This window comes from Betta splendens, chromosome 10 (assembly GCF_900634795.4).
Source record: "Betta splendens chromosome 10, fBetSpl5.4, whole genome shotgun sequence".
Lineage (NCBI taxonomy): Eukaryota > Metazoa > Chordata > Actinopteri > Anabantiformes > Osphronemidae > Betta > Betta splendens.
In genome coordinates this window covers 14,029,632-14,052,279 of record NC_040890.2, presented here as the reverse complement: position 1 = coordinate 14,052,279, position 22,648 = coordinate 14,029,632, and the positions used below count along the sequence as shown (strand labels likewise).

Sequence of the window (22,648 nt, the reverse complement as noted above, 5' to 3'; positions counted from 1 at the left end):
ATAAAGCTCTTTGGCCGTGTGATTCAGACCCAGGCCCCAGTGTTCTGCGCCCCGCTATTGTTCTCACATGAAAATCAATTCCCTTGAAGACCCTCCTTAATCCCGTTTTTGGCGTCAACAATGGCCACTTGTGCACGGCCCTGATAGACTAAGAGCTGGGATGATGCGGCTGTCTGCTCTGATTCCAGCCCATTCAGGTAATGGCGGCCTGCGTCACTTTGTAGTGCCAAGTGCAGGACTCGACAGGAAGACGTTTGCGATCATAATTTCCTGCAGAGCAGAGGCCCAGGCACCCTACACACCCACAAGACTTTTAATTAGGGCAGACAACCACAGAGATTAGAGATCAGCCTGTAACAATGACTGTCCCTTTGAACGGGCCTCAGCCTCTGTCCCCACTGAGCCCATATGGAGCACATAGTGCTATGATCACGCTAATAACGATCACCTCAGCAATAGCACACAGCAGTGGTCTCCACACTGGAGCGCATGTTCTGCAGATCGTGCTGTCCAGCAACTCGCGTGCATCTGCAGGATTCTTTGAATGTACAGTAAATGCAAGATACGAGAATAGTAAGGTTGCTGCCAGTAACAGTAATAATTGTTAATTAGAGTCAAACTCTAGAAGAACGTAGTTTATTTGTCTTAAAAGTAGGATCAAAGCTCAATCTGTGCTGTCTTAAAGACAACCCGGAATGGGTTCCTGCAGCAAGCTGTTCATAATTCTTTGTTTAGTTTTAGGTAGACTTCTGTCTGTTTTCGTCTCCGAGACAAAAACAGCCATGCCTCGGCCTGTCAGGTACTGGCCTTCAACGAGTTCTGATCCTGCTCATATTTTATTGGATTCATACATCAAAACCTTGCTGTTTCCATGATTGCTGGACGCCAGATCGAAGCTTTGATGCAACCTTCCCCTAACTCTCCAAAGACCAACAAAGGCAGCAGAGAGCAGCACCACAGCAACAATCCCCCTTAATTACAGTCAGAGCTATATCTAAAAAATCCTGATGAGGGATACAAAGGCCCAAGTCTACAGAAGAGATTTCATTACTCGTTCCTCTCCTTACCTTTTCTGTGTTTGGCAAAGAAAAGGAACAAAGGAGGAACCCTACTGATTGAAAACTAGCAGAACAGTGACACAACTGATCGCTCATGCATGGCTGGGATTAGGATAAAAGTAGAAAGAGCATGGAGAAGAAAGCACACAACAAAAGAAACAGAGGACTGACAAACTTTTTTTCTTTTGTGGTGAAAAGGATGGAATGAAAGATCTGGTCATACGAAAAGATAAAGAGGGAACGATTACCAAACAGAGGCGGTCCTTTTTAGCCTCTGTACGCCTCCACTCTTGTTCCTTTTAACCAGCTACATGAAAGATGACTCTTGGGACTCTGGTGCCCAATAAGAGACAAACACGCTGGATGAAAATGAATTGTTTATCATGATATTAGTATTAACTCATTCATTATTTGTTGAAAGTCAAGTCACATAAGTGCCAGTCATCTTCAATGTGAATTTCTAAGAGCGCAAGAATGGAGCGTTGTCATTCCCATTGACCAACTGGCTTGTGAAAGTTGTTCATTACACACTAACTAACAAGACAGCAGTCTTTTCAGCCCCTGCCGCCACTAAATGGAGATCATCCAACAATACTTAGAGTGCCTCCCCTGCCTTTGGCCTCGGTTCAGATTCTATTCTATTCTTTATTTATCTCCCTCAACAAAAAGGAGGGGAAGGCAAGTGATTAGAATTTCTGTCTTTGACTTCTCCTCATTTAACGGGGTATTTGTGAATGTGGGGAGGTGATGGCTACGCCTCTATTTCGCCGGCTCGTTTTAAGTGGGGCGCCACTCATCCTCCCTCAGTTTGGACCAAGGGTTAGTTGAGGGGGGTTAAGTTAACATGTCTGGAGGTAAATGAGGTTGAGTGTGAAGTGGAGCATAGGTTTCCTAGGTAGGAGTCCATGAGTTTGCTGCCATTGTGGGGAGAGAAGCGACAACTTAAGTCTCAAAGTCTCAAAGTGTTTTATTCAGAGAAAGGCTTGTTTGCAAAGTAATTGGCTTGAAATGCACTATGGCAAAAACAAACAGCAGACAAGATGTCAAACAACTCTCCCTGTTCACATAAAGGCAGTTTATAAGCTGGCAATATCTGTTTCCTTTTATGTCTGCACTTCTTCTCTGTCTGCATCTCATTCAGACCCTGATGCTTGAACAACATGCTTAGTTATTACAGTATATTTGATCTACAAGTCAGAAATACGCAGTATTTTGTAGGCTTGTAAATATTTACCTACTTAAAATAATTGTTAATGGTTTCGTTTTAGTGTCAAGCCGGAGAAACGCTAATGGATTAAAGTCTAATGACAGGAGTAGTGTGATGTCCTTCAGTTCATAAACAATGAATGAGAACTTATTAAGTATTAATCTGATGTTATTTGTTTTATTCTGCAACAGACAAGGACGGGTGTCACATCAAATCCAGTAGCCACTAAACACTAATCATGAGCCCAGTGTGGGCCTGTGGTTGAACTGTAAGCAGGGAGCACTGTCTTTCCTTTGTACATTTATTGATAGCATTATTGATAAGGGGATAATGGCCAACTTGGACTGCCAGGATTTGGCTGAAAATAACACTGCTGTCCATTATTTTTCTAAGTATCTCTTGTGTGCATTGATGGATGCTGAATAAGCCAACAATAGCGAGAACTAAAACTCAGTTTGATGGATATTGTGTGCAGCAACACACCAGCGAGTCTGCAGAGCGCCTAGAAATCCCACAAATACAGTTCAGCATAAATGAGAGGGATGAGTTTTTAAGTGGTTGCTGGAAGAACGCAGTCGACTGTGCATGCACCAGTGACAGATACACACAGCCGTATGAAGGCTCCGTGTGGTTGAATCTGTAAACAACGCGTGGAGGTTCGCACTCCGAGACACGTGAAAACATGCAAACAAACACGGAAACGTCAGGGCTGTTTCTGTCAAACTTCTATTTGAAGAAAGATACATGTTGTTCAATATCTGACACTTTTTTAAATCAAGTTAGTCGAGAATTAACTCATTTCTTTGATCCAGTTCCCAAAAGGCTCTAATCGATTGTTTAAATAAGAAAGCAACTGACTGTAAGTAGCTCGAAGACATACAATGTATGAAACTGTCAGTGAGCAGAGTAAACAGACACACAAAGCAAAACTCTCAGTCAACAGATCGGCCATTGTTGCACATTATTCATATGTTTGTTTAGGTGCCTCTTTCTCCTTTGAGGAAGTTCTTTCTATTATCCTGAAATATAAACCACGCACGTCGTCAGAGTGGCTTTTTGGAAAACAATGGTGTCTGTCCTCCAACGCAGGGGTCTGCCGGGGATTTGTCTGTGCCACCCCCAATTCTCCCGCATCTTGTCGATGGCTCCTCTAATCGCCATGACTGGCTGACCTTTAGGTTGGTCCCCTTCTGGGATTTACAGCTTTCACTGGCTTGACCTTTGGCACCCAACACTCCTACAGACACTCCCTTCATATGAATCAAGCCCCGGAGCTGGACAGGAGCCACTGCCGACCAATGTGTAGGCTGCTACCGCTACCTCAGCATGTCAAAACCTCTCTAGGTGGTATGATTCAGTCAGTGGTTCATTAACCCCCACCTCCAGCACCCCCCCTACTACCCACACCTCCATAAAAAGTTTCCCCAACGGCCTGGAGCAAGGTAGATCTGCTTAAAGCTCGGCCTAATGACGTGTGCCATGGTAGAGGAGGCTAAATGCCACCACCACATGTGGGGATGATTACAGGAAGTGGTGCAGAGTTGCAGGGGACCTGAGGACTTTAAGAGTGGGTGTAGGGAACTCAGTTGGGGCACAGAGGTAGTGAATTCCCACAGGCCATTGTATGGGGCTACTCAGCAAAAGCCCCATCCTGACCAGGTCACGCAAATTTAGGATCCAATGAAATTTAGGTCTGACGGGGGTCATGCTCTCCTAATCTTTAATTAAACAGCCCTGCAAGTCTCAGGACAACCTTTTAGTCTGCAGCCCAGCTCAGCACAACACAACACAGAAACTCAGAAACACAGTAGCTAAAGTAATACAGCATTTCCTCTATGGGGGGAGCAGTTAATCACCCCTGAGCAAACATGTGTGCTGGAGCGTGAAGGCATCATTTCTCGCACACTTCATAATGAACCTTGTTCTCCTCCGCACTGAGCAGAGATCGCGTGTTTGTGGCTGGCTGCATCAACTGAAAGTTTACAGGAAAAAAGTATCTATAGATTCGAGTCAGCTTTTACTTAGATGCTCTCGCTTTCTTCTCCTTAGTTTGTAAGACTTCAAAGGTCAGAAGTTATTATTTATTGCCTTGTTGGACTGGGGCTAATGAAATCCCTAGTACCTTAACAGAGCGAGTTGGTAACCTCCTACTCAATGAAGTGGCCTTTTCTCTCTTTTCTCCCAGACAAACAAAAACAAAACTACAAAGAGAGGCGGCGCATAAAGGAGCTTTTGGTCAAGATGGGTCACATGTTGTCCATTGAGCCTCCGGTACCATCAACACCATTCAGCAGGCTCTATAAAACCCGCAAGCTGCTTAAATACCTGACAGTAAAAAAAGAAACAAAAACAAAGAAAAAGAGGGGGAACAACAGATAAAATAAATAAGACAGCCCCTGTGACTGATGTGTATAGATGGTGCCGGAGAGCCACTGACAATTCAAGAAATGTGGCCGTGGCCACAAAAGGCGGCTGGAAAATACTGAAGGAGCTTGCTGGGCACATTTTTTAGGCCTTTCCCACTTGGACCCCCTTTTGAGCCTTTGTCTGTGCTCTGGCTCTATGAGAAAAGTCAATCACAGACACTTGGCTGTAGATTGTTAGTTTTTCTTCCACCAAGCACTTAGTTCCCCAGTATTTAGACGACACCGAGATAACTTTATGTACCTCACTGGATAAAAAAAATGCAAATATATAAACTTTGAAGAAACAACAGTTAAAGGAAATCATATAAATACAGTGATTTTCCTGTCACACCCTGATTAGGATGTTACTCATATTATAGCCTGGAAATATGGAAACATCAAAAGATGAGTGGAGGAGAAAGATAAATAGTGGGCAGTGATTAAAATCCATATTTATGCAGCCCAGTTTTCCTTGCGAGGGAATCCAGTGTGTTGGTTAGCTAGCTCTATTTGATCTGGGCTCAGAAAAGAGATGTCTGAACCTCGGGGGTCTGTGATCCCAGACTAATGCATGGGAAAAAATAGACAATTATGTTGTAAATTATGGGGAGAGAGGCATCAAAATATTTGAATGGCACAGTTTTTCTATATACTTAAAGGGCCTTCATGACACAAAAAATGTGGAAATAGCGGCATGGACCGGTGAGCCTTTGGAGATTTGTGATTTATCAACACGGATGTTTCATAGAGGAGTCTGCGCAACAGTGGAACTCCATCAAGCAGTAAAGAAAAAAAATGACGTGGCCTCAAAAAAAACCCTTTAACTTCACACGGCACACAAAAATGACACAGGAATTCTTTAAAAGGCGAAGTTTACATCAAAGCTCCCACGTTCTGCTTCTGAGCCCGCAACTTTCTTTTCCTGTTGCAAAGAAAAGGCAAAACAGGAAGAAGTTCTCGAGATCTTTTATTTTCCCATTCTAGTCAAGCTGTCCTTAATAGCGCAGGCCCCACCGCCTTTAATCCTGGAAGAGTTCAAGCTCCCCTACAACTTCCATCGAAGGTTTCATCACCTTCGAGATCACAGCAGTGACAGAGTTTAGTCTTTATTTGAAAGGAGCTGTTTTCACGTTTAAGCCCAGGAATAATAGTGTGTAATTTCCCCCCAGTGTCCCATTTGCTTTCAGTGTTTGCTATAAATCAGAGTGAATGTGCCGTGTGCTGTGTGCTCTGAAACCCAGCTCGCTCCAACGATTGCAACGTCATACTAATTATGTCCCGGCAGATACCTGTCTTAAAGTCACATCAGATATTAACATTAAACTGCCCTTTAACCCATGTTTGATCTGTGCAGTCCTGCCCTCCAGTCCAGACAGGCATCATTTCCAGCACAGTATTAAATCTCTAAAAGCCTTCTCTCTTCTTATCTTAAACTTTAAGGCCTCTTCAGGGTTGAAGATTGGATTAGTTTGTCTTTTATTTTGTTCAATAAAAATGTGATTAAAACAATTACGGCATCATTAATGTTATACATTTTACTTATAAAACTATAAAGAACTGCTTTATTTCTAATTCAAAGACACATTCACAGAAATAAAATTGATGTCATGCAATCACATCTCAGGAGAATTAATCAAAACATAAAATGCTGTTTGCAAACAACCCAACGCAAATGGACCAGGACGCACAGGACAGCATGTTAAAAGGATTTCCTGCCTTTGCTATTAGGGCAAAGCTGCAGAAAAGACAAATGATGATATTTTCTTCCCGTCATTCTGCTTTGCTTCACATGTGCATTCCAAGATCGAAATTACACTTTGTCACTGTGACCAGTGGGCAAAAACTAAATACCAGTTAATTCTCTGCTTGAAATAGCATCTAGACGAGTAATCATCTGTCCTAATCTTGGCGACGTTTTCCAGTAATGGAATAGATATAATGTTATTTCTTGCATGATGAGAAGTGGCCGGCTCCCTCTTTGATCTTGTGCACTCACCGGGAGTAGATTAAAAGGTTTGTGAAATCAAAATAAGTCTTGAATTGGTTTTTAGTGAGGCGCTTAAATAAAAAATTTTTTGCTTCACACAAAACCTTGGGGTGCACGTGCACACGGGGGCAGAACCAACAGCTGCCTCATCCTCCTATAACCTGCGTTATTTCCGATGCTCCCATTTGAAAACGTGGTGCCAACCAGCTGGGTGCATTTTATTAAGGGATCACGTGTAACCTGAAAATCCACACTTTTAGGTTATGTTTTAACACGCGCTCAGAGATCACAGTCTATAAAATAATAAGCATGTCTTTGGTCATATTGCTGTGTGGTCAGAGGAAAGATGAGGGCTCCTTTTAGTGCAGGGCTGGAGTCAGGGGGGCGGCTATTTGAAGTGAGCACAGAGAGCGGGGTTTGATTGGATAAATCTAGGGCTTCACAGAGGAGCTGCCCCTGGTACAGGAGGGGGAGAGTAGATATATTTTTTTCCTGTGGCATTTTTCCCCATACAAGAAAAAAAGATGGGCACTGGAGCTAGGCTGGAACGCGATCATAGGCCAGCACCAGACCAGAGAGCTCCCCATTAAGGTTTTGGGTTATAAACAGCATCTGTTTCAAATGGGGCTAAGACTAGAGGAGCTCTCACTCCCTCTTTCCCTCTGCCTGTACCACAGATCTGGCACCAGCCATCAAGTCTCTCTTCTCTCCCCTTGCTTCTCCCATCTCATCGCATTGCGTCTCAATTCTCCCTTCTCTTTAGAGTTTTATATGCCTCCCGCTCATTATGGCCCTAAAAGAAAAGGATTTATTTAGTGCAAGAAAAGCTCAGCACGGCGTAGGAATACATAGTGGTTTGTGCGCGCGGTGTCACAACTGTCATGTGCGCCGCTGTCTGCAGCTTACGGATCCATGCAAGTGACAGCACAAACCACAAAATCACCACTTTTCCTAAGTGGTTTCCATAACCCCGTCCTTATTATCCATGTGAGCGCGAAATAAGAAGGACAAGGACATTTTAAGCAGAAATGAAAACGACATGTGGCCCCAGGAGGAAAATAGTTCTTGCACATTTTGTGCAAATCTTAGGTAAATAGGCTGATATTACAGGATAAGCAGCTTTTCAATTGCCTTAAACGGAAAACAGAGCTACAGCTGAGGCCACTGCTCCTGGAACGGCTCTGAACGAGGCTGCGTGCTGCCCTCTGCTGGCGCACGCGCCCAGCTCCGGTCGCCACGGTCTTAGTAGAGTCAGTGCGCTGGCTCTGATGCTGATGACGAGCCATTATTTATATATGACAAATGTTTGTATGTATTAAAAGCGGACTTGGCTGAGATAGTGATAAACAGAAGAAGTTACAGTTACGCTTAGTTTCAGTAGAGAGCTGCATTGAGTGTGTTGTTACAAAGTCATTACAAAACCAGAGACAGGCTCAAGCAGCTTCTGCTCACAATAAACAGGAAGTGTGTTAAATTTACAAAAAAACCCACTAATCCTTTCTGTATGGACTAGAATCATTAGGGTTGAGTATGAGAGGGCTGCTGGGACCTAGTTTCCATCACCAGCTGACATTTGATGTAAGTATTTCAGCAGGAAATGAGCCGTTGCTGTTATGTGGACATTCAAATAGACATAAAAAGTGGCTTTGTTTGAATCGTGACTGTGTTTGTTGGTGAGTTAGGAGGTGGCTGACTTCCAGTTTAAAGGCTGGAGAGAAGGTGGAGGTAGGTCTTTGTTCCCAGCTTGCGGAGCCTGCGCGTGGAGCTCTAAGCTGCACTTATTTGAACAACATGTATTAAAGTCTATAGCAGCTTGAGGCCCCTGGAGTGAGAGGAAGAGGAGAGAGAGAGGGAGAGAGAGAGAGCGAGAGAGAGAGAGAGAGAGAGAGAGAGAGAGAGGAGAAAAAAGTCACTGCTTTGTCAATTCAGAAATGACATGACACAAAGTTGTGGCTTTGTTCCCCGCCGTTTACAGTGTGACAGCCGGGTTGTGTTGAGGGATGCGTGCGGGGGAGTGCGTGCGCACACTCAGCCACTCTCCCTCCGACGCCCGTGTTCAAAATAAACCCCTCGCAAAACACACTTTTACCTCCTCGGATCCCCTCGAAGCGGCTCGAGCGGCTCGCTGGAAGCGCCGGTTGTGAGACGAGCCCCGCGCAGCGTCATAGACGGCACCAAAGGTCGGGTGAGGACCGGCGTGCGCTGTCACAGGACACTGTCTGAGCTGAGACGGGCCAGCAGATGGTCACCTGGATTAATGGAGCCAATTAATTCATCCCATTATGTAATTAAGGATGGAGTCTGATGAGCACAGAGGGCCGGGCTCTAAGATCTTTAAGCGCCTGATTTATCTCCTAAAAAAAGCAAAGTGGCACCTATTTTATCAAACGGCACCACAGTGTGGAAAACAAATGCCGGACACGCGAGCAGAACCGATGCCCTCGCCGGAACCAGCGACCCGGCACGTCTGGCACAACAGAACCAAATTGTGTTATTCCTCACAGGTCGCCTCGGTCTGAACTTGAGGAGACGGCGATGGGTTCGTGCAGGACTCCCTCCCCATCACCCGACTCACCCTGAGCACACAATGTGCGAGGTGACGCCCGCCTCAACCCAGGACTTCCTGTTCTGCCCTGTTTGAGCTGCCTGAACAAAGCAGCCGTGCTGCTCGTCTCTTTGCAGTGATTCCACGAGAGGGAGCTCCAAAGCGTCGGCAGCAGCTCCTCTGCATCAATTGCCTGTAGTTGAAAAGCACAGAGTGGATCTAAGGTGAAAAAAGTGTTTTGGGGGCACAGCTGATGAAATTTCGGATCACAGTGAGAAAGGACGACATGAAAGTGTTGACGTCGCGCTGCTCGCTCCCTGTCTTCCTTCCCCGCGATCTGTGAAGCACATCTTTTCCATCTGGATTCACACAGAATGAAGTAACCCTCGTTATGTGACTTCCTGTGCTGCTGCAACTCCTTTTATCGGGCGCGTGCCGCCGCGCTTCCGGCGTGCGCACGCGGCTTTATTTGCGTTACTGTGTAATAAATGCTGCATTTGCTCATCTGGGGAGGGTTCGCGAGGACCAGCAGAAAACGTCGGGATGAATGATTTTCTGTCAGGATCAATACACGTGATCTTAAGCTGTCACCGGTTTATAAAACCTCCTCTCTCGTGATGAAAGGCCTTTACAACATGTTCTGAAGCACGGGATGAAAGCGGAACACAGCACCTTATCAAAACCACCAAAGCTTATCTGCTTTAGGTTTATGTTGCGTATAATAGTGCATTTAAAAAACAAAATGCTTCGCGAGAACAGATGCGGCTGTGCATTCAGAACGTCACGGTGCTGCCTGCGTCAGTGTGACATCCCGTTACGCGTTACTGCGCCTGAAAACACGCAACAGCACCGAACCCCGGTTTTTCTCGAGACGATTCCCAGTAGGTGGTACGGGTGTGTGTGTGTGTGTGGGGGGGGTCCGGCAGCGAGACCGGGGGTCCAACGCACACACAGACACACGCACGCCGTAATCTCGGCTACTCCTATTAATTACCGCTGTGTAATCTGGGAGGGTTTTCACACATATCAGCTGGCCGTGTGCTCATTTAATTTAATGTAGGTTACTAAGAGAGGATAAGAGGCAGGACGGTTAAGCTGATCTCTCCTGCCGCCCCCTCCTCTTTAGCGCCCCCCCCACAGCCAGAAAAGAGGATGCTGTCTAAGACACGGCTAATCTTGGAGCAAACGCTCAGTCCAGTCTGCTTGCAAACTGTTAGACGTCTAAGAACAATGTTGCGTCTGAAGCCGCTGACCTTTGTTTTTGGCCCGAAGGATGATCGTTTGGGACCTGGTGGATTAGTCTGCCGGTTCGTGGGACCGTGGAGCCTCGGGGTCTGCGTGATGCGGGCAGAGAGCCGGGCCCTGGTGCGGCCAGCAGGGCGTGTCCCACTGCCCTTTGCTGGATTGCATTTGCCACATCAAAGAGATTTACATGCCTCGTTTATCCCAAAGCAACGCTATATAGTGCTTTGTTTCCACTGGGGAGCACGCGAAAATGATGTTAGCAGAGAGAGAGAGAGAGAGCGAGAGAGAGAGAGCATTGTATTTTTAGTTCAAGCCAGTCCGTGAGGTGTAGTAATTAAGCATTTCAAACTTCACTAGACGCGTTTCGTTCCTCAAATAGAAACTTAACGGCAGCATGAAAGCTTTAACTCAAGCGAGCGGAGCGGTTGAAAAACAAAGCTGTCTCCCTGATGGTTTTGATCCTAGTGAGACGTGACAGCCGTGTGGTGTGAGTGGAGACGTGTCTCTCAGGTGCTGACTTCATGCTGATCCCAAATCTCACTGTACAAATACGATCTGCTCCAGGTACGAGGCGACGCGTCTCATTTAATGATATTATGACTATTTATAGCGGCTGCAGGAGACATTTTATCTACATTTTAATGTCCTGCCTGTTAGAAAAATATGTCGCATTTGTCTTTCTATTTATAAAGATGTCATTGAACTCCTGTTTGCTGTGAGGAAATCGGTTCCTCGCTTTGTACAGCAGGTGGCAGCATTGTACACGAAATGAAATCCACAGCAAGCGGGACACGAATCCATAAAAGGGTCGTCACAGGAGCCAAACTTATTACATTCATCTGTTTGGTGTATTTATATCCAGAGTATTATTATTGTCCGCTTCTGTTGTTGACTTGAGTCTCCTTCACTACTTCCTTATCATTTCACTGCACTAATATGTTTCACTATCTCATAAATTATGCGAATAGAAACCTTTTTTAAAGAAGCACAGATGCATTTGAGGACTTTGCTGCACAGAAAACAGGTTCGTTGTCGAGGCCCAGCCATGAAGTCCTAAAGAGCCACTTTGCTCATCTCATTACAGCAGCCTGGTTATTGACCCTGCCGTGTGAAAGGGATCAGACTGATAAGAAGTAACTCCACTGGGAACATTTCCACTTGTGATGTCTAACCTCTGGAGCCACTTTGTGAAAGCACTAACACGGGTCGTGGTTGGCTGGATGTGCCTAATGCACCGAGGAGGAAACAGGAGCCGAGGAAAAAAAAACAGGAAGCCGTTGCAGGAACGAGATGAAGCCGTGTGGCTGAAGAGGAGGAAGCGGAGGAGAGCTGCGTCGCTGGAGGAGGTGTGGAGTTGAAACTCGACCCCGGGGCTTCATCCACTGCAGAGACTGGTGTAACGTGAGATTAGCCGGACCGCGTGGGGCATTAACGCTGGAGTCTCTGACGTCAGCGACCCACCCGTGGGCCGAACCCACATCAAACATCTCGCAGATGGTCCTCGTGCAGCTTCGGCTCCTGGGTTCATGTAAACGCGAGGACCAAGAAATGGCTTGAGAGCTGCACATGCAAACGTGACCCCACACCCCTGCACACACGCGCTACTGCATTATACATTGGCTCAGTATGGATTCAGCACATCCGCCGGGCCGGTTGACTGCAGGGGACACGGGCGTCAGCATCTCCTGCACGTGCACGTCTTCATTTGCCCCGTGTCGCCGTGGATTCGGCCCCGGGAGCAGGCGAAGCGTCCTGCAGCATGCGGCCGACTCCTCTCCCACACTCTCTGCTGCGTCCTCACAGCTCAGAACAGTTTCCCTCCCACTCCCTCTTACGAGCTTTTCTTACCATTTCTTATACACATTCGACATTCGAGCACGACGTGACGCGATAAACACTCCTAACCTCATTTAGAGCTCACACAAGCTTCCAGGGCAATAAAAGGCTTCCACATCATACCCAGAGTCAGAATGTATGAGGAGACGGGAACGATAATTATCTAGCACTGCGTCCCAGCACTGGAGCAGTCTCTGGTAACACTGGTCGTACAACGGATCAGAGACACAAGCCTTCAACGCTGACGTCTTTGGATTCCTTGAAAGTGAATAGGAAATTAACCCTTTAATGTGACAGCACAGTGCAAGGTGGCGCCTCTGGGGCATCAGGCATGACTTTGTTATTAATGTCTATTCTAATGAAGATCATTGTGTAATCTGACTGCAATAAATAATGAAATTAAATCGTTGCTTAATAAAAAATGTGTGGATGAGTTAAATAAAAGAAAGAGCAAGGAAATTAACACATGAATAACGCCGTTTAACAATGTTCTGTCCGTTTCCTGGTCACCGTTCTGAACAGCAGTGGTGCATTTTTCATCTTTTCCTTGATTGATGACAATAACTTTTTTATCTAGCTCCGCCACCTGCCATCTGGCTGAAGGAAGCTGATTTTGTGGGGGAGAATTTCTCTTTGTTATGTGTGAACAAATGTGAACACGAGCGTCTCGAACTTCCCGAAACCTCTCGACGCCCTCCGGCGCCATGATGCGCCCGCTCCCCCCGGGGGCCGAGCTCCGTCCTGGGAGCAGCGGGGCTGGGGTTGTTGAGGGGGGGGGGTCGCTCTGTAAATCACACGGAGGAAGCAGCGAGACAGAAAGAAAGCGAATGCCAGTGTGTGGACGGAAGTGGAGCGTTTTATGCCCCTCCGCTGAGTGTAAGCGCCTGTGACCGAAGGCTCGGCGGCGCTGCCACAGCTTAGTGGGCCAGATGGATGGAGCGGAGTGGACGACGGGGACACGGAGCCTCGTACGGCTCCTGTCAAACTTTACAGCCCCCCGTTAGTTACTGCGCCGTTAATCGGCCTCAATAAAGCGGTAAATGCGGTGGGCTGCTCGAACAGAAGGCGGCTCAGTGAAGTCAAAACGTGTAATTATTAGCACGTGTAGCATGCGATGCTCTACATCTAATGGCCACAAAACACCAAGCTCAGTAACACTGATGTATTGTTTTCCTCATAGAGTAACACTTCCTCTAAGTGTCCAGCTCATCTACAGTAAAATGAGAAAATGTGCATTTACAATTTGTCTGAGACGTGTTATGAGCGTGAAGGGTTGAGGGCAACTCTCTCTCTACTCCCTCTCTCTCTCTCTGCCCCAGCATTTTGTGTCCGACCACACCCCAGCCCCCCCCCCCACTCTCCTCTCAACCCACAGCCTCTGCGCCGCCTCAACCTCCCACCGGATCCTCAGGGCTCCTTCTCAGTGTCTTCGGCGGCGGCACCTCGGCTCCTGCGCGTGTTGTCCTGGGTGACATGAATTAATGATAACGGCGCGGGCTTCACAGACCGGGCTCATCCATTACATAACCTGAGCAGGTCTGCTGCAGACCCACACGCTCTCTGACACTTAATGCACAGCACCGTCTGGCGCTGACCCTTTTTTTTTCTTACTCTCCCATTTTATCCCCTCCTTCTTCGCTGCTGCATGCGACACATGGTGCAGTGGGTGCGCATCCGTATGGACCAGTCACAGGTATTTAAAGTGGTATTTCTGCGAACTTGTAGAGCTGCTGCGACATTAAGATGGTTGTTTTCCTGGGACATGCTCTCATACAGTCGCAGGCTCCGTGTTGCTAACGGTTACCGGGGTGGGGAGGCTGCAAGTCATCTCTCCAGTGCCATTAAGCAGCGGAAGGCTGTTACGTGTGATCATTAATAGAAATCCAGCTACAGCACCTGAGCATCCCCAGAGAGACCTGATTGCCATGGGGCCCCTGTCCACCTGGATGCACCTCATTACATCTACTCTGCAGAGCCACACAGGAGGTGGTGACTGAACACTGGGCTCCTGCGTCAGCAAACCATTCAAAACATCCCGGACCTTCGTCACGGAGTGTGTGACGCGTCTTTTAAAACAATCTTCACAATGCTGCCCTCATTAAGATGTCTGACATATTTCCTAAATGTTTGCTGTATGGCGGGGGGTCCAACGTTGTCTGTTCATCCTGCTCCACAACAGCCTAATGAAATATTGAGTAACTGCAGAACGAGCCGCGGACAGAAAATGCTGCCGCCTTGGAACAAAATCAGTGTCCTTCTTTATTGGGAATTAAAAAACCACAGAGAATGCAGTGAGCTGCGTTGGTGGTATAGCGCTGATCCATCATAAGCCATGGAAGTGTGCTTTTAAAATAGCCTCTGCCTTTTGGGCTGTGTTATTATGTCACACGTACTCTAGCATTCTCCTTTTTCTATCTAGTCTGCTTCTTGACACAGGCTTCATTTCTCTCTCGCTCTCTCTCTCTCCCCCTCTGTCGTTCTCCCCCTTATCCAGCTTCACAGTTAAAGACTGCCATTAAAGCTGCCGAGACCTGCGATAGGCCATTAACAATGGATTAGCCGTAACAATTCCATTTCCTCTCCCCTCGTTTTTGTATCACACAGCTAAATGGCCCAGACCTCCGGCTCTTTGAATCTGGACAAAGGGCTGAGCTGAATTATCTGCATGCGCCTTACACAGTGCAAACGTATGTGCTGGATATAATTAAATATGCAGGTAGTACAGTATATTGTTGTGGCATTTTATGTTTTCTTCCATCCTTGTACTTACATTGAAGTAAGTACTTTTGAAGGAAAGTACGTTTTTTTTGGTTGCAAGTACAAGGATACACACACATTACTGCCCCCCCCCCCTAAAAAATGTATACTGTATATACTTTAATCACTTCTGACCTTTAGGCAAGTTTGCATAGCTGTCAAAAAAGTTAAGGCGCCACCAAGGACCACTGTGGCTGTAATGGAAGTGCAGTTCATAAATAGTTCATAGCAGTTTTTCTGCAGGCAGCAGCACCTTGCAGCCGATGAATCGCTGCTTGGTTTTACAGTGGGAACTCCTCCAGAATTACATAATGCACCAGAAGTGTATTTTGTTTGCCAATATGCTGGCAAACAGTGCGAGTGGTGCTCTGCTTGCATTACATGAGTTTCACACACGAGGACGCTCAATATGTGCAATATGTGCACAGTTTTAACACAAAAGTTCATGCATATATATATATATATATATATATATATATAGTACATACATATACATATACAAATAAAAATAAATATGTAAATGTGATGCCAGCTGCAATGGCCACTTCAGTGTCAGGTTCTTTTTGCAGCATGCAGAGAAAGTCTTGTCTAAACAGATTATGCCAGAGGCAAGCATATAGTGTAGCAGGGAGCAGTGTAGCCTCACAGCCTGTGAGTATGTAAATAAGTCCCCTGTCTAAATATTTCCATTAAACAAGCCCGTATTTAGATCGCTTTGGGAGGTGCCTTTGAATGTTTGCCTGAATGCTTGTTGCAGAGTTGAATCACAACTGAGTGTGAAAGAAGTTAATTGAAAAGAAGAGGCTTGTTGGGAAATAGACGACATTGATTCTGTCACGACTCCCCCCCCCCCCCCCTCCCCCCGTTGCTGCCAACGCTGACTGGCCACAGACGGAGTTGGAGACGCTGTTTAACGATGGGAGAATAGTGACATAAAAGCAGGCCGTAAAATCATCAAGTTGTAGCCTCAAGGAGCGACTGCTAATAAAAAGTAAAACACAAAACATGGTGACATGACTGTGTATTATATTGCAAATTAATATTATATTAGCATTTTCCTGCTGTGACATAATATACAAAAGCAAAGGTGACTATGAAAAACAAAGCATTTGAATACTGCCTTTCAAGTCAGGGTCCATGGCAGAAACATCCATATTAAAACTAACCAGCAATCATTGCATCTGTTGTTAGTTTTCAGAGCTGATTTCAAAGCGCGACAGCTGTCACGCACATAGTTAATGGGTCCAGGAATTGGAGAACATGCTGCCTGATAAATAAATTAAAAAAAAGAAGTTCAAATGAAATTGGCCATTTTTATTTCAGCATTTCCCCCTGAAACACTCACATAATTGATTTCCCCATTAAGCAGACCTTTATACTAACATTGTTCCCAGACGCTGCTCAGAGAGCTTATCGATTGTGGTGGACAGCCAGACACCACAGACGCATCCTCAATCACCAATAGCAAAATTAAACATGTCCTTACGACGGCGGAACCGAGCGGGGCGGATCAGGCCTGCAGGGTGATGGGCACGTGGCTCCTGATCTCTACGCAGATGAGCTGCTGCTGTGACTGGAACACGACTGCAAAAATGGCATAAAAGTACTGACGAGAAATATGACGCCTGAGGTTTTTCGGGTCGTTTTCGCAGAGCCTGCAGGGAGGAGGCCCGGCATCAGTTCTGAGCCGGTGTCAAGTCACGAGACAGTAGCTAAGGATTAGTTGAGCACATTCAGAGCAAGAGCCGACATACGGTGACACTTTGCAATGAATCTCTCTCCGTGCTGTAATTTCCTCCACGGCTGAATGGTTGATTATGGACTTCATCTGTTCCCCTCGCGGAGATGCTTGTCTGTGATTTATGCTAATTGCGGTAATGTTCCTGTTTATCTTTGGGCAGTATGACATAACAGTCATGGCTGCAGTGGCTCCTGCACATGCTGGCATCCTCCTCATCGGGCGCCGGCTCCCAGTGCAGCGTACGGTACGTGAGAAAGATCAATGGACTCCACAGTCCTTGTGACGCTAACACAGACACTCATGCACATTATTCTCAAGACCCAGTACAATATATCAAGAGTGAAATAAGAAAGTCAACCAGTCTCCATGACAGCAAGAGCCGAAGGTGGGCGTCGAGCTATTCTCCAGGGACTTGCCCCCGCAGCGTGACCCTGATCAGTGGAATCAGAACTGAGCTACTCGCCTCTGCTGCCAAGCTTGGGGCCGCTCACTCCTCTACTCCAGGTTGCACCCTGCTCAAAGGCACACTCCTGCAAGTCTTTATTAAGGGACGCAGTCAGCACACGAGCGGGGCCTGTTTCGCTGCAGAAGCCGGTGGGCAGAGTGCGTGGGATTCATTCTGCTCGCTCTCCTCCGACTGTTTGCTCCACACGTGAACCTCCCGTCGCCCGCGTGACGCGCGCACGCGTGCACCGGGCGCGCTCCTGGGACGGAGGGGTGATCGACAGCGGTGTGTTGCGGACCCCTGTTGAGGCGCAGCAGGGGGGACATGTAAAGGTGAAGCTCTGGGTCTCAGGGTCCACAAAGAGGACCCCCTGGGGAGCGTAATCACCATGAGGCCAGCAGCAGTCAGCGCAGCAGTGGCCCCTCGTCACAAAGACACTCCTCTCCAGAGACATGACTACGCCTTTGTGCTTCCCCACATTCTAAGTGTGCCCCGCTCCAGGGGGCTTGAGAGGCACCGCAGGGTGCCCATTAAACCATTAGCGGCGGAGGACAGCTCTGACAGACTGATACACAATACGAGCGCACATGCGCTCGCGTATAAATACCCCGCGAGCATTCAAAATCTACACATGTACTGTAAGTACGTGAATGCCCCCCCGATGACAAAGCAGAGTATTGTTCCCGCGCAATCACTGTCAGCCGTTCAAGGCTTGAATGGCAGAGCAGCCTGTAATTTATGTTTGCTCGCTCGCCCGCTCCGTGTCCAGCTGACTCACTCACTGACTCACTCGCTCACACACTACTCCAGTTTTAAGAGTTGATTTCCATGTCACCTGAGGGCGATTGCGAGTTGTCTCAGGGCGACTGGAGGAACGCATGTGATTATGAGCATTGTCCACAATGTCCAAGCAGCAGAGGGGATAAAACATGACATCAAATGTTAATTATGCAAATTAACATTTGTAAAAGCTATTGACTAAGACTTAGCTAAGTATTGAATCAAATGCTTATTTGTTTCATGATCCAACAGCTAGACATGTATCCAGCAACCAAACATTGTCCCTTGAATTGCACTGGAGTAAACACTTTTTAACCACATATTATGCTATGGAAGTTGTTTTTTACCACATACAATACTGTACTATGACACTTTCTTCATCACATTCACAGTACTGGTAATGCAGTTTGACTTTTTGAATTTGAAAGTGGGGGTTCAAATTCCACCTCATGCATACGATGCTGCCGCCACATCGAATCTGAAGCAGTTTTGGCAGATCTATGACTGTGACACATTTTTCACCACATACTATACTATAGACCTTTTTTCACCACCTATTATATTATGGGACTGTGTTTTACCACATACTGCACTATGGCACTTTATCACATCCCGGAAATGCAGTTTTTTATTTTTTACCACATACTGTACTATGACAAAGTTGCATCACATACATATATATATACATATACTTTTTTAAGAACAATTCTGTACAATGACCACACATTATACTATGACACATTTTTCACATTGACGATATTGGAACTTTATTTATTGATAGTAGTTTTTTTGAACACATGGTCAGAGGATCTGTCTGTAATGAAAAATTAGGGTCTCCTAAACGCCTATTTTAATTAACACACTTCATTATAAAACACCATGATTTGTTTTGTATTTCTTTAGGAAGAAGATAAAATATTTTATTTTTTTATGATTTTGATATATATGCGTGTAATTGTAATCACATTTGCTGAACAGAATTCGATTTGAAAGCTTTACACTCCTAATATTGTAAAAAAGAAAATGAAGTTCATTTAAGGTGGCTGAAGGAAAAGCACTGAAAACATAGTGTATAATCTGTTTAATTGCACAAGCTGGCTTGATTTTGTCACAAAGGCTGTTTCTACAGATATTTTACAGTGTTTTCATATCAGTGAATGGATTATTCTGTGTTCTGTCACTCTTTGACACCCACTAGAAAAACTGTGCCCGTAAGCAATCACTCAAAACATGCTGCTATTTATTTGTCTCTTATAAGTTCTCTTATTTTGGCATTTAAATGACAGCTACAGAAAAAAATGTACCCTGTCATTATTTATACTATTTAAAAATGTGATCAGTGAGAGTAACAGAGTGACCGTGACCTTTTTCAGATGGGGGATTAATTTGTTTTGTAACAAATTTGTGCAGATGCTAACTTCATAACATCATATATTGGCCAGAGTTAATATGTTGTGTACTCACTGCAGCCAGGAACATCTGCTGGTCAGTATGTGTGTTCCAGTATGAGGTGGGTGTGTTCTGTCACATCGTGGCTCATAATCAGCTTGAATTTAAAAGCCCATGGCCATCACTTTGTCTGTCTGTCTGTCTGTCTGTCTGTCTGTCTGTCTGTCTGTCTGTCTGTCTGTCTGTCTGTCTGTCTGTCTGTCTGTCTCCCTGCCTATCCATCCATCCATCCATCCATCCATCCATCCATCCATCCATCCATCCATCCATCCATCCATCCATCCATTCATCCATCCATCCATCTACAGTATCTTTAAATATCTATATATTCTTCACTTTAAATCTTCACTGTGGTACAAATACAAAGACACAAGTATTAATCAATATTTATGAACACATTCTGTCAGCTAGTATGTTAAAAAAACTAAATCTGTTGTGGACAATTACAGAACATGATTTATAGCGGTGCAGGAAATGCACAGCACTTTATTGAAATGATGAATTGCCTGCTGCATCCTTGAGACTGAATCAATACATTGAGTTTATGCTTTAGTGTCATAGTGCACAACACATATTCAGTGCAAGTGAATAAATTTAGCATTCACCAATTTTTCTTATGCTCTGTCCACGTAGCGTGTCTTCGGGGCTTTACTGGTGTGCTGTGCCGCTGCAGCCTGAGGCGTGTGGTGTGCGTTTCGCCTTCTTTTAACTGGCCTCTTCCATCTCTGTCATCTGAGGGCTGTTTTTGGATCTGGCTTCCATATTATTAATAAGGCTGATACAGTCTCATTTAGCCCACCGGGAAAAATGAATTCTTCTAATGGGCATAGTTCTGCCGTGCCTCCTATTTCCCCCCACTTAGCATGTGGGGAGAGATTGATGAGACGGGGGATCGGATCAGTGACATGAGTACAGCGATTAAATGTTCTTAAGCTGAGCTCTGCAACACTCGCACATAACATTTTCGTCCAAGAATTAATCAAGCAAAGGCGATGCATGTCGTGGTGCTGGGGATGGGGAGCTGTTCAATGCCTAATCAGCTTCTAATCTACAGTAACTTGTGTTCATTTCAGATAATGATCAGGCCCTCCTATGCCCATATGGTCTTTTAACTTATCTGTGGGAGGTCGGTCCAGTCAGTGCAGTCTGAAAATAAAGAACGCAGCATGGTTGTTGTGATGACTGATCCATTTCCAAAATCACACTCCCCTTTGATTCTGTGCTCGGTCCGCGTCCCTTTCTCTCTGTCTGGTTCTTCCCCTGAGCCCAGCCTGTGTTTTGGTTTAGCATAACTCGGCTTCTCCACACCCAACGTTGACCAATGTGCTGCCTGTGATATATAATGAAACCCAGCAACCAGTTGGCATCGCTCGATTTGGTACAGAGCCATGCTCTAATTGGAAACAGTGCCATCATGTTGGACTCTAATTATGGTGTCCATAGCAACGGCACAAAAAGGTTTCTACAGTGGAGTCGTGCTGGATTTGAGAAGAAATATGATGAACGTGGTACTGTTTGATACGCTGATCTCCTCCTGCCCTCGTACCCAAAACACTTGGCGAGCGTCCATTCATTGTGTTTTAATGATGCCATCTTGGTAAAGAGCAGATATAAGATGATGGAAGTTCATGGGAGTATTTCTTATTTCATGCAGCCCAGCTATGTTTAGACGTGTCTTAGCCAGGGTGAGAGCACAGGTCTGTGAAGTTCTGAAAGTTCAGAGTCGTGGGTTCAGTGATTCTCTGGTTATTGTTTTCAGCTGCCTCCTCTGCTTATCTCGCTTTCTCAACTTGAAAATAACACCGGGCACGAAGACGCTCGCAGCACATGCCAGCATTTGTGGTTGTATTCAGATTATATGAGTTCTGACTAATTAGGTAAGTTACTTCACACGTTTCTTTAGACTATAATTAGTTTAGAGGATGGAAACAGGAATATGCAGTTGATCTTAGAAACAGGAAACAGACACGACAATTTACCCGCTGCATGGAGGCAATACAGCAGCTAATTCATTCATTCATTCATTCACTATAGGCCAAATGTAATTTCCTTTGGTAACTTTAAATGACGGACGGCTTTCAGGTGATGTGCTGCTCAGTAGCAGAATCTCTACTTAAGAACAGCTGACGTCATGCTTTGTTCTGCGTTTTCTGGTGGTGAAGTTGCAGCCACGTAAAAGGCTAAAAGCCTGCTAAAGCTCAGTCAGAATTCCCCACAGAATGGCCCGGCGTGTGTGTGTGTGTGTGGGGGGGGGGGGGGGTCTAGGATAATGATGACGGGAATGATATGACACATGCAGGCGAGGGACAGAGCCTGCGTTCTTGGAAACCTGCGCTGCTCCATCTGCTGCTGTTAGGCAACCAGCTGCCTGCCTCCCATCGGCCCAGCAACACCAGCCACAACTATGCGGACGCCATGGCAACTGGCTCCGCTCTGTGGACTGCCCAGAACAAGTCGCACCCCCCTCCGACTCCCGTGATGTGTAAGATGATGCCTGAACCCCATGCTCCCGCTAACGACTAGGGTTTCAGATTCAAGACAAATCTCACCTAGGGCTGTGATTGGGCTGAAAAAAAGCTCTGAGTCTGAGTTTGTGACTTCACAAAACCTGCAGATACTGTACGGTACGATACAGTACATGCTCTAACCAAACGCACCCACATTACACACCCACACATTGGTGTCCCACAAGCTCACAGGCTCATTTGCTGACACAATTTGGGCCAGGAAATGTATCAAGTAATTAGATGTATCTGTATCTGAGTCCCTTCGTGTTGCTACTGTATAACAATATCTATATCTCTATATAGTGTGAATATGTTGTTGTTACTGTTGTTGCATCACTTCTGTAGGTAGTGTAGACTACCTACAGTACTATATGCAGAAGTGAGCCTGCATGTGTAAACACTCTGGTTTAGTGCGTCTGAGCAGCAGCGCTGTGCTGGTGCTCGCACTGAGCAGCGTGTGAGATTGGCACATCTGAAAACGCAGTCGTGTGCTGGTGTTGCATTCGTTCCTCTTTGTCTGCCTCTGCTCTCTGTGTAGGAGCAGGGCTTGGTTCTGCTTCCTCGCTCAGGGCCGACATCAGAGGGAAGGAAAAGAGGCTGGAGCTGACAGCACCTCTGCTTATGACTCTACGCAGAATGAAAGAGACAAAGCCAATACAGTTGCTTTGCAGGAAGGTTGAAGCAAT

At 45.9% G+C, this 22,648-nt stretch overlaps 1 long non-coding RNA gene across 1 annotated transcript; it reads right to left on the bottom strand.

Annotated features, from left to right (window-relative positions):
* Window positions 1-4,951: 4,951 nt before the first annotated feature.
* LOC121202553 (uncharacterized) lies at window positions 4,952-9,522 on the bottom strand. The gene is made up of 3 exons (XR_005898263.2): window positions 9,233-9,522; window positions 8,747-8,906; window positions 4,952-8,479 (listed from the first exon to the last, which is right to left on the bottom strand). It is a non-coding gene; the product is annotated as an uncharacterized LOC121202553 (long non-coding RNA).
* Between the last annotated feature and the right edge of the window lie 13,126 nt (window positions 9,523-22,648).